This window comes from Mustelus asterias, chromosome 1 (assembly GCF_964213995.1).
Source record: "Mustelus asterias chromosome 1, sMusAst1.hap1.1, whole genome shotgun sequence".
NCBI classification, from domain to species: domain Eukaryota; kingdom Metazoa; phylum Chordata; class Chondrichthyes; order Carcharhiniformes; family Triakidae; genus Mustelus; species Mustelus asterias.
The window spans coordinates 107981710-107994926 of record NC_135801.1 but is presented as its reverse complement, the minus strand read 5'-3'; positions in this window follow the sequence as shown (position 1 = coordinate 107994926).

Genomic DNA, 13217 nt, shown 5'->3' with positions numbered 1-13217 from the left:
CAACAATAACAATAAATGGCATTCCTACAGGAACATTACTGTATTGTCCCAATTTCTACATTTAATTTGATGCTTTAGAATCTTCCGGTTTTGTGGTTTGATTATTTTTTTAAAAGTGAAAAGCAGGGGGAAGAAATTGTACACATTTGTGATTTTGTATGTAGCAATCTAATCAGTAGTGTGTGCGGGCAATATCTGCCTTGTGAACAACTTTGACATCTCAAAAGGCGGGCAATCAGAGTGACTTCATGAAGAAGTTTTGTCTAATAAAGACATTAAAAACAGAGAGTTGTGCTTTCTCTTATTTCTTGTTTTCACCATCACTGCTTTTATTTTAGTGCAACTTTTTTCTATGTCTGCCTGAAGAAATGTAGTCATTTGCATGACTTAGTACAGATTGCTCAGGGAATTAGTAGAAATGACTGAGTCACCAACATTATTCAGTGCCCCTGCTGACACAGAGCATTGGTTCTAAGTTTTAGAACCAATTAGAAACTATCTTTTTGGATAAGACAATTTAAACATGACTCTTCTCAATGTCAGTAATAAAGAATTGGAACAACTTACTGAACTATAAAACTTATTGTGCTGTAACTTCCTCAGAGTGGCAAATGAGATTGCCACTCCATGCCCAAATATTTACACTAGGTTTTATTCATGCCTGTCTCGCCCGACCTTCCGCCTCAGGCCGGGCGAGATCCAGGCAGCGTGGCAGTCCTTGAGGTCCAATGTCAAAGTCCAGCTCCATCAAAGTGAAGGACACTGTAATGATGCACTTCCAGTGACTGCTCTTAAAGGGACAGTCACCACAGATATGCTCCCTTTTTTACGGCATGAGCTGCCATCAACCGGGTAAGTTTAAAGGTCCATTAAAATTGACAGGCTAGGGTGCAAGTAAGTGTTGAAGGTAAGTGAACAGGATTGGGGGTAGGAGGAATCTTTGTCAGTATAGCGTGCAAGAAACAATACTTTTCACTGTATACTAATAGATGTAACAATAATAAATCAAATCAAAGGTCTGGTGGGGGAGGGGGGGTTCAAAGGTTTAGTGGGGTCAGACCTCCAGGGGAGTTGGGGGCACGGAAGTCCAGTAGGTCTGGGGGTGTGTGACCTCCAGGCGGGTTGGAAGAAGATTGGACCCCTGAGAGGGTGAAGGCTTGGACTTCTGGGCAATGGGGGGGTTGGGTTCAGGCCTTGGGCCCAGGTTTTGGGGGTGAGTTGGTTCCACGGGGGTGGGGTGGGGGAGGAATCTGAAGTGGCTGGGGGAATCCCATGGGGAGGGGTCAGGAATGTGGAATATCATGGTGGGGGGAGAAAACATGGTTAGTTGGGGGTTGGGAGAAGGCTCCTGGGGGGTCAGGGGCGGAGGGTGGGGTTTCCCATTGATGGGTTTGGTCTGGCTCTTTACAATAGTTACCCAGAAGTTAGAAGCGGCTTTAATTCTTCTAACTTATTCTGAGTAACTATTGTTGTAAACCTGCCGGAACCACCGAAGTTTGTCATTTAAATGGCATTTTTAGATGGTTCCCAGAGCAGGGCAATTGCCCAGTGGACGTTTGCATTTCTGGGCAATTGCCGTGCAAACTTTACCTGTGAAGTTCCGAGAGAGATTTCCCAGCGCATCTTTGGGGTACCCCCCACTGAATCCGATGCTGGGGAGCACAGAAACTACAGCCCATTATAAATAGCTCTTGGCATGTAGGTGATATCTATTAGCCATTGCTAATTGCCTTTAAGGCAACGATCTGGATCTTGCAGTAAGGTTAACAGTGATGTTATCAACGCCCACTGTTATTATGGATTGGACTGCATATTAACTTCTAACATCTGCACATGTGCAGTAAAATGTGGAAATCTAAAAGTTACTGTCCAATTTGGCCTGCTTATGGGTGGCATGGTGGCACAGTGGTTAGCACTGCTGCATCACAGCGCCAGGGTCCCAGGTTCAATTCCGACCTCAGGCCACTGTCTGTGTGGAGTTTGCACTTTCTCCCCGTGTCTGCGTGGGTTTCCTCCAGGTGCTCCAGTTTCTTCCCACAGTCCAAAGATAGAACATAGAACATTACAGCGCAGTACAGGCCCTTAGGCCCTCGATGTTGCGCCGACCAGTGAAACCAATCTAAAGCCCATCTAACCTACACTATTCCAATATCATCCATATGTTTATCCAATGACCATTTAAATGCCCTTAATGTTGGCGAGTCCACTACCGCTGCAGGCAGGGCATTCCACGCCCTTATCACTCTCTGAGTGAAGAACCTACCTTTGACATCTGTCCTATATCTATCACCCCTCAATTTAAAGCTATGTCCCCTCGTGCTAGCCATCACCATCCGAGGAAAAAGGCTCTCACTATCCACCCTATCTAATCCTCTGATCATCTTGTATGCCTCTATTAAGTCACCTCTTAACCTTCTCTCTAACGAAAACAACCTCAAGTCCCTCAGCCTTTCCTCATAAGACCTTCTCACCATATCAGGCAACATCCTAGTAAATCTCCTCTGCACCCTTTCCAATGCATCCACATCCTTCCTATAATGCGGTGACCAGAACTGTACGCAATACTCCAAGTGCGGCCGCATCAGAGTTTTGTACAGCTGCAACATGACCTCCTGGCTCCAAAACTCAATCCCTCTACCAATAAAAGCTAACACTCCGTATGCCTTCTTAACAACCCTATCAACCTGGGTGCCAACTTTCAGGGATCTATGCACATGGACACCGAGATCTCTCTGTTCATCCACACTACCAAGTATCTTACCATTAGCCCAGTACTCTGTAATCCTGTTACTCCTTCCAAAGTGAATCACCTCACACTTTTCCGCATTGAACTCCATTTGCCACCTCTCAGCCCAGCACTGCAGCTTATCTATGTCCCTCTATAACCTGCAACAACCTTCCGCACTGTCCACAACTCCACTGACTTTAGTGTCATCCGCAAATTTACTAACCCATCCTTCTACACCCTCATCCAGATCATTTATAAAAATGACAAACAGCAGTGGCCCCAAAACAGATCCTTGCGGTACACCACTAGTAACTGAACTCCAGGATGAACATTTCCCATCAACCACCACCCTTTGTCTTCTTACAGCTAGCCAATTCCTGATCCAAACCGCTAAATCACCCTCAATCCCATGCCTCCATATCTTCTGCAATAGCTTACCGTGGAGAACCTTATCTAACACTTTACTGAAATCCATATACACCACATCAACTGCTTTGCCCTCATCCACCTCTTTGGTCACCTGCTCAAAGAACTCAATAAGGTTTGTGAGGCATGACCTACCCTTCACAAAACCGTGTTGACTATCCCTAATCAAATTATTCCTTTCCAGATGATTATAAATCCTATCTCTTATAATCCTTTCCAAAACTTTGCCCACAACAGAAGCAAGGCTCACTGGTCTATAATTACCAGGGTTGTCTCTACTCCCTTCTTGAACAAGGGGACAACATTTGCTATCCTCCAGTCTTCTGGCACTTTTCCTGTAGACAATGACGACCTAAAGATCAAAGGCTCTGCAATCTCCTCCCTAGCCTCCCAGAGAATCCTGGGATAAATCCCATCCGGCCCAGGGGACTTATCTATTTTCACACTTTCCAGAATTGCTAACACCTCCTCCTTATTAACCTCAATCCCGTCTAGTCCAATAGCCTGTATCTCAGTATTCTCCTCGACAACATTGTCTTTTTCCTGCGTGAATACTGATGAAAAATATTCATTTAGCGCCTCTCCTATCTCTTCAGATGTGTGCATTAGGTTGATTGGCCATCTTAACTTGACCCTATTGTCAGAGGGATTAGCAGGGTAAATGTGTGGGATTATGGGAATAGGGCCTGGGTGGGATTGTGGTCAATACAGACTCGATGGGCTGAATGGCCTCTTTCTGTACTGTAGGGATTCTATGATTCTACGATTCACCACAAGCTGTGCTAACACTAATACCTTGCTGGTGTGAATGTGACAACTTTCTTGTCTTCCATGTTCTACCTTCTGTAAACTTGAGGTTGTCTAAAACTCTGCTGCCTGTGTGTTAACTCACATGAACTCCAATCACCCATCACACTCAGCACCTTGATCTACCTTAGCTGTGGATGAAACAATATTTTGATTGTAAAATGCTTAACTTTGCTTTCAAATCCTTCACTCCTCCCTATCTCTATAATCTCCTCCAGCATCACAACCTGCAAAGATATCAATGTCCTAGGCAGCTAAAGGCATGGTTACTAACAGTAGAACAATTAAAATCAGAGTTGCTCAAGAGGTTGGAATTAGAGGAGATTATTGAGATAGGGAGAGGACAGGCCAATAGGGATTTGAAAACAAGAATGATCATTTTAAAACCAAGCATTGCTTAACCAGAATCTCATGTTGGCTGCGAAGCGATGGCTGGATGTTATTTGGTGCAAATTAAGACATAGGACAAGGGCAACAGAACCTCAAATTTACAGAGGATAGGATGTGGGTGGCTGACCAGGACTAATACAAGACTTAAAGCTCGAGGTAACAAAGACATGGATGACGGCACGGTAGCACAGTGGTTAGCACTGCTGCTTCACAGCTCCAGGGTCCCGGGTTCGATTCCCGGCTCGGGTCACTGTCTGTGTGGAGTTTGCACATTCTCCTCGTGTCTGCGTGGGTTTTCTCCGGGTGCTCCGGTTTCCTCCCACAGTCCAAAGATGTGCGGGTTAGGTTGATTGGCCAGGAAAAAAATTGCCCCTTAGAGTCCTGAGATGCGTAGGTTAGAGGGATTAGCGGGTAAATATGTGGGGGTAGGGCCTGGGTGGGATTGTGGTCGGTGCAGACTCGATGGGCCGAATGGCCTCCTTCTGCACTGTAGGGATTCTATGATTCTATGATTCTATGACAGTTTCATCAGCAGATGAGCTGAGACAGAGGTAGAGACAGGCAATGTTACAAAGATGAAATCTTAGTAATAGCGCAGAGGAGTGGTTGGAACTCGTCTTGGAATTAGAACAGTCTGGTTCAGCCTCAGGGAGAGATGAAATCAATGGCTAGGGAACAATGTTTGTTTCCAGACATTGGCTCCAGTCTCTCCATTATTTAATTGGATGAAATTTCTGCTCATCCAGTAGTGAATGTCAAACAAGAAGTTAGTGTGTTTAGAGATAGTGGAGGGATTGAGAGAGGTGGTGGGAAGGTTTGAGCTTGTAGTTATCAGAGTACATAAGGAAACTGACACATTTCTAATTCATTACAATTGATGTAAAATCTCATTTAAGCTTCATAATATCTGCCTTGGGAACTGGAGTACATTCAACTGTCCAAACTGAGCCATAAGGTAAATCAAATTCAACATGTTAGATCATGGCTTGGAATTTCATATATTGGCATGATTCGAAAGTTAGATCCAAATATATCCCCACTGGTGGCACCCAGTTTGCCGATATCAAGTTACTCCTAAGTATTTTACCAATCTCATTGGACAACTCTGAAACTTAAAATAAACATAAATCAAGTTAAATAATCTGAGACCAACATAAACATTACATATATTTCTTCCTTAAATAATGAATATTTATGTTTCAACTCCTCTAACCATAATTCATGCACAAGATGAACGGATAGAAATGTTTTATTATGGTGTTGGTATTTACTTCATCCTGTATTGCATATACTAACCGCATTAAGTGCTGAAATGTTGGCATCACTTTGGTTTTAAACAAATGTATTGGTCCAGTGTCTTGTAGACAAAGGGAAAACAAATGTTTCTACCAATTTGAAGTCTAATAATTCCACCCATTCGAAGTAGCCTGGAAGCATTTATATTCACTGCAGATCATGAAGGCGCTATAATTATATGATTCTTGTCAAAACAAAAATCAGACCTTTTTGCCTTTGGCCACACTCTCAGTCCTGATTAGAATAGTGAAGTGTAAAGACAACAAAGGTTTGGATGAGGATTTCAGCAGCAACAAAGCTAAAGCAGGAGTGGGGACAGCCAATATTACTGAGATGGAAACAGGTAATTGTAGTGAGAGATTGAAACTCTTATTAGGACACCAAGGTTGCAAATAGTCTGGTTTAGTCTCAGTTTCCCTGGAGGGGAATGGAATATGTGGCTATAGAGCAGAGTTTGAGGCATGGACTGAAAATTCTTTCTAATATTGGAGAAAATTTCTGCACATCCAGTTCTAGATGTAGCATTTTAGCGGAGGACTTAAGCAAGGATGGTCGTGAGACAGAGTTGAATTTATCAATGTACAAGTGGAAACTGATTTGTATTTGATGATGGTGCTGAGAGGCAGCATATAGATGAGAAATAGGAGGAATCCAAAAATAGATCCTTGAAGGACACCTGAGATATCCGTGCAGAAATGGGAAGAAGAGCCACTGAACATTAGACAGATAAAATGGAACCAGTCAAGTTCAGCCCCACCCAAGCAGACGATGTGTTTCCGACCCTCACTCAAATCATCCACTTCTGATTTTCTGCTTTCTGACACATAAGGGCTGCTACCTTCCAGGTCACACCAACCATAAGATCATATGAATTAGGAGCAGGAGCTTGTTCTGCCTCTCAATACAATCATGGTTGATCTGATTGTGTCCTAACTCCACTTTATGGTCTGCCCTCCATAACCCTTGACTCCCTTGTCAATCAAAAATCTCTTAGCTGTCTATCTCAACTTTGCATACATTCAATGACCAGCCCCTACAGCTCATTGAAGAGAATTTCAAACACTAATAATCCTCTGAGAGAATAAAATCCTCTTCATCATTGTCTTAAAAGTGACACCTCTTATTTTTAAACTGTACCCTCTAGTTATAGATTTCCCCACCTCCAGCATTTATCCTGTCAAGCCCCGTCAGAATCTTATGCTCAACCTTTCCTCATAAGGCAACGCTTTAAGTCCAGGAATCAGCTCAGTGAACCTTATCTGAACTCCCTTCATTGTAATTATATCCTTTCTTAAGGAAGGAGGCCAAACCTGTAGATGCTGCTTTATGTGAGGTCCCACCAATGCCCAGTACGATTGTAATGAGACTTCCCTACTTTTATACTCCTTGCAATAAAAGCCAACATTCCATCTGCCTTCCTAATTATTTGCAATACCTACATGTTAACTTTTTGTGATTCATGAACGAGGACACCCTTGTACCACAGCATTCTGCGCTCTTTCCATTTAAATTCACGAGGCGGCTGGATATAGCACTTGGGGTGAATGGGATCAAAGGTTATGGGGAAAAAGCAGGATTAGACTATTGAGTTGGATGATCAACCATGACTGTAATGAATGGCGGAGCAAGCTCCAAGGGCCAAATGGTCTCCCCCTGCTCCTATCTTCTACATTTCTATAAATAATATTCTGCATTTTTATTCTTCCTCACACTTCCCCCCATCATACCCTGCTTAGCTCAGTTGGCTAGCTGACTAGCCTGTTGTTTAGTATAATATTAATAGTTTAGGTTCAATTCCTGTTCTCGCTGAGGTAGACTTGGGACCTGCTTTCTTGCCCTGCCCCTGGGAGTAGAAGGCAATGACAAACCACCACTGACAAGAAATGGGATTGAGCATCAACAGAAAATGAGCCAAGGATCTGCCTTTGGGCAGAGCACATATGAATCAATGGATATGCAGTCTGCCAAACTTTTGTCCACTTACTTAACTAATCTATATCCCTTTGCAGTTTTGTATTCCCATCACAATTTACTTCCTTACCTATCATTGTATCATCAGCAAATCTGGCTGCAATAGTTAGTCTCTCCATCCAAGTGTAGGGATTTAGACTCTTTTTGAACACACAAGGAGTTTCTTGTAGAGGAATAACTGTATTGGTGAAAAGTACAATCACGAGGCGGAAATTTGCTCTCTGTACGCAGAGTGCTGGCTGAGGCAAGGAAACCAATGTGTAGCTCTCCAGCTGCATGGTCGAGTTTTCTCTCCAGATTCTTTGGCACTCTGCACAAAAATGTGAGGGCCTGGTTTTTACCACCACACTGGTGGGACAGGGCCTGATAGAGCACCATGTACCCCACGAGCGGAAACAGCGACATGGGCACAAAATATCATGAGATTCGAGAAACAATAATCTCACTGGCAAGATTTTGTTTTCCGATTCTCCCCACCCCACGACAGTGATGTAATGAGCTTCCCACCCAGAAAGGGTGGGAAGTTAAATATAATTAGTGGTCTTCTCCATCTCGCACAACTCCTCTCTCCTACATTTGGAACTCCCCGCAACACATCGGAGTGTTTTTTTAATTTGATTTGATTTATTGTCACATGTATTAGCATACAGTGAAAAGTATTGTTTCTTGCGCGCTATACAGACAAAACATACCATTCATAGAGAAGGAAATGAGAATGCAGAATGTAATGTTACAGTCATAGCTAGGGTGTAGAGGAAGATCAACTTAATGCAAGGTAAGTCCATTCAAAAGTCTGACAGCAGCAGGGAAGAAGCTGTTCTTGAGTCAGTTGGTACATGACCTCAGACTTTTGTATCTTTTTCCCGATGGAAGAAGGTGGAAGAGAGAATGTCCGGGGTGCATGGGGTCCTTAATTACGCTGGCTGCTTTGTTGAGGCAGCGGGAAGCGCGGACAGAGTCAATGGATGGGAGGCTGGTTTGCGTGATGGATTGGACTACATTCACGACCTTTTGTAGTTCCTTGCGGTCTTGGGCAGAGCAGGAGCCATACCAAGCTGTGATACAACCAGAAAGAATGCTTTCTATGGCACATCTGTAAAGGTTGGTGAGAATCGTAGCGGACATGCCAAATTTCCTTAGTATTCTGAGAAAGTAGTCATTGGTGGGCTTCCTTAACTATAGTGTTGACATGGGAGGGACCAGGACAGGTTGTTGGTGATCTGAACACCCAAAAACTTGAAGGTCTTGACTCTTTCTACTTCATCCCCATTGATGTAGACAGGGGCATGTTCTCCTTTATGGTTCCTGAATTCTGTGACAATCTCCTTTGTTTTGTTGACATTGAGGGAGAGATTATTGTCGTTGCACCAGTTCACCAGATTCTCTATCTCATTCCTGTATTCTGTCTCATCATTGTTTAAGATCGACCCACTACGGTGGTGTCGTCAGCAAACATTAAAATCGAATTGGAGGGGAATTTGGCCACAGTCATAGGTGTATAAGGAGTATACACTAGTGACTAGTGGTGTTCTGCAGGGCTCTGTACTGGGACCTCTGCTGTTTGTGATATATATAAATGATTTGGAAGAAGATGTAGCTGGTCTGATTAGTAAGTTTGCGGACGACACAAAAGATTGCTGGAGTTGCGGATAGTGATGAACATTGTCAGAGAATACAAGGGGTCACAAGTTCAAGGTAAGGGGGGCAAGGTTCAATACAGATATGCGAGGGACGTATTTTACACAGAGGGTGGTGGGGGCCTGGAATGCACTGCCAAGCAAGGTGGTTGAGGCAGACACGCTAGGATCATTTAAGACTTATCTAGATAGCCATATGAACAGACTGGGAATAGAGGGATACAAACGGATGGTCTAATTAGGAACACATGATCAGTGCAGGCTTGGAGGGCCGAAGGGCCTGTTCCTGTGCTGTATTGTTCGTTGTTCTTCTATAGTAGGGGGCTGAGAACACAGTCTTGTGGGGCACCGGTGTTGAGGAGGATCGTGGATGATCGTTGCCTATCTTTACTGATTATTTACTACTGTTTTTTAAAAATGTGAAATAGTCCCCGAGGGGAAAGGGACATGGCCACGCAGTACCCTGGCAGGGCAATGACAGAAGGCAGGGCTGGGGGAACCTTCAGGGGTGCTCCATTGGGGAGGGGGTTACCCTTGTGCATATGAGGAGGGGTTCCCTGTGAGTGTGGATGATCCATATCCATTGTGCTGGGGGAGGCAGTGTCCACAGGGATGGGGTGGAGGGGAGATCTCCATGTGCTTTTGGAGGGGGGAGGTTCCTACTTTAACAAGGGCACCCCTATCTTGGAGAAGCTCCCAGGCGACCTCTGGTGCAGGGGAATCAAATGAAGACTTTAATGAGTTGGCTTACAACCTCCTCTCTACTGTCAGTGAGCATGGAGGAGAATTCTCCCTTTCCGCAGACACTGCTCCATCTCGTCATCCTGCAGACCCAGAAGTCGTTATGAAAACCATGTTGAGACCAGAGATAGGGAACTTCAACTTCTGACTGACCTTGGAGCTTTTGCGCAAGCACAGACTGTGAGTGGACTGTACACATGCAGATCAGCATTTTTGTGTTCTTTGGGCCCAACACACTGGTGCAAGAAAAAATGGCATGAAAATCCAGGTCAGGTGACCAGGAGTAGAGGTCCAGGAAGGGAATGGGGAGAGGGGAGAAGTCCCCAAAAAAAAGAGTCCCAGAGAGGAGACAAGGACAGAAAAAGGTCTCTGTTCAGCTAAAGAAAAGGGGAATCCTCTCCAGCTGCCCATAGCCATTTAATAGATGAATGACCATTAATAGACAAAATGAGGCTTCTCTGTGCGTTCAACATTCTGTTATCAATTTGAAGCACGCACAAGCTGTATTTGTCTGTTAAAAAAGTAACAAAGCAAATCTTTTGGTTTAGAAACAGTGCCATAGTTGCTGGCAAATGACAAGCCAGCAAAGATGGCCACTGTCATCAAAGATGAACTCAGGACGTGAGCGCTTGGAGCGTCAAACTGGCAGGACCTAGTTTGTGCGTGTGGGGGGGGGGGGGGGGGGGGGGAGAAACACGGAGGGATTAATAGCTGGGGGAAGGTGGAAAGCCAGGTCCTCTTCACCTAGGAAACCTACCCAGTTAGGTGCACTTGGCATGGGTTTCTTTTAATTGCCCACTTAAGGCCTCAATTAACCCACTGGCAGGTAGGCTGCCCAACAGCACCCTCTCTGCTTTTGAAATTCTGGTGTGTGCAGGGGTGGGTAGGCAGATGGCAGGTTGGCCCCTTGCTGAATTTTACTTGCTCCCCTGCCTTCAACCCTGCATTGGGAGGCATATAATTCAGCCCTGTGACTCAGCTAGCCGTTTTCTCCATATCCTTGCATTTATTTTTGTTTATTCCAAGTAATGATTAAATCTCCCTCCATCACACTCAGGTAGTGCATTCCAGATCTTAACTATTCACTGCATAAAAAGATTTTTCCCTTGTTTCATCTACAAATTTTGAAATTATGCCTTGCACGCCAAGTGGTATTGATTTCAAGTCTTAGCACCCAAGAAATCCGTTTATATCTACCTACAAACATTTACAAGTGGAGTGGAGAGTGGATTGCCATAATCTTTCAATCTTTGTCAGATAGAAGGGAGATGCCAGAGGATGGCAAAGTGTCACATGTAAATCCTTGTTCAAGACAGCAGTTAAACATCAATGGTGGGTAAGGTTTGGAAACAATCAAGGAAAAATAAAATAACAGGCACTTGGATAATTATCAAACTGCAGCATAAAAATCTGGTGCACAAAATTGATGCCAACAGAATAGGAATCATTGCCAGCTTTGTTTTCAAATAATTGACTTTAGGATGGAAAACAGCAAGTTGCAGTAAATGGTAGTCTTTCAGGATAGACGATAGTAACCAATAGTATTGACGATAGTAACTAGTAGTAGTAGAGTCAGTGCGAGGACTATGGCACTTTTTGAATATTAGGATAATGGAATACAACAGTTTCAAAATTTGCCAATCATATCAATTCACTGCAATGGGGCAACAGGCTAGCAGAAGGGGCAGATGGAACTTAATGCAGAGAAGTGTAAAATGATGCATTTTGTAAGATGATAATACTATAGACTAAATAACATCACTCTAAAGACAGTGTATAGACAGAGACCTCTAGGGCTCATGTGCAAAGTATTTTGAAAGCAGCAGTATATATTGAGAGGTTAGCAAAACATATGGAATCTTGGACTCATTAAAGTAACGAGCACAAAAGCAAGAAAGTTGGGCTGAACTTTTGGTTATGGCCTAACCAAAGCTTTATAGAGTACTTCATCCAGTTCTGATGTGCAGTTAGATCCTTGAAAAAGATTTACTAGAATGGTTCAAAGAATGAAAAATTTTGGCTATAATGTTAGGCTGGAGAAGCTGAGCTTGTTCTTTTTGGAGCAAAGGAGACCAAGGAAAGATTTGATAGAGGTTTACAAAATTATGATTGGTTTAGGTTTAAGCAAAGAAAAACTGATTGCACAATAACTAGGAGACACAGATTTAAGAGTTTGGATAAAAGATGCAGTGTGGATGTGAGGAGGAAGTTTTTTTTAAGCAGTGACTGGAACGTGTTGCCTACAAGGGTGGTGGAGTCAGGGACAATGAATCATTTCAAAAGGACATTGGATGGGTCCTTGAAAGAAATAAACTTGCAGGATAATAGGGATAGACCAGTGCAATGGTTCCCAACCTTTCATGTCATGGCACACCTCTATACTATATAACAATTGAGGCACACCTCCTATTTTCTTCCCTTATTGTGAACTGTTTTTTCTTGTGTTTTTTTAAACCTCTGTCTCTCACTTCTCCCAGGTTTTTGTACCCTTTGAGCTTTTGCTTTTTGTGTGGGCACATGGGATCTTTGTCTTCAACTCCAAGTCCTGTTGGTCATGCACATGGCCTGACCAACAAAAATTCTAAACCATACATGTGCGGCTCTTTCCTAACTGGCACATGTGCAGGAGGCCCAAGATTTGTACGGTCTTGGAGATGCCAACCACAGCTGAGGACAAAGGTTAGTTTTAGTTTTATTACATGAATTTTTTCATGGCCCACTGGTTGGGAACCACTAGACTAGGGAATAGAGTCATAGAGTCATAGATGGCATGAATATGACTCTTCACAGTAGAGGTCACTTGATTAGTTTCAGCCAGATTCTTTAAAAAAAGGTCTTCAGACAAGGCTCTTTTAGCTTATTATTTATTTGTAACAATTTTCACTTAGGACCTTTGAATCCTACATCAAAACCCAATTTGGTAATGTGCATTGAAATTACAATTTAATAAAGAACAAAGGGCTTGGAGGAATAAGTACATTTATCATAAAATTATCAAACTGCATTACTGTTTGAAAAGACAAAAAGATTCCATACCAAGATCCTTAAATAAATTAATATTTCACAACCAGGTGTACTTCTAAAATATATAACTAAAAATCCCACTGCGACTTTGGAGCCTGCATAGATAGTTGCATTAAGATAATTGTAGGTAGCTTCTCACCCTCCAAAAACCTTCAGTTTGGACTTCATTCCTTGAGAGGATGAGATAAAGTAGCTGA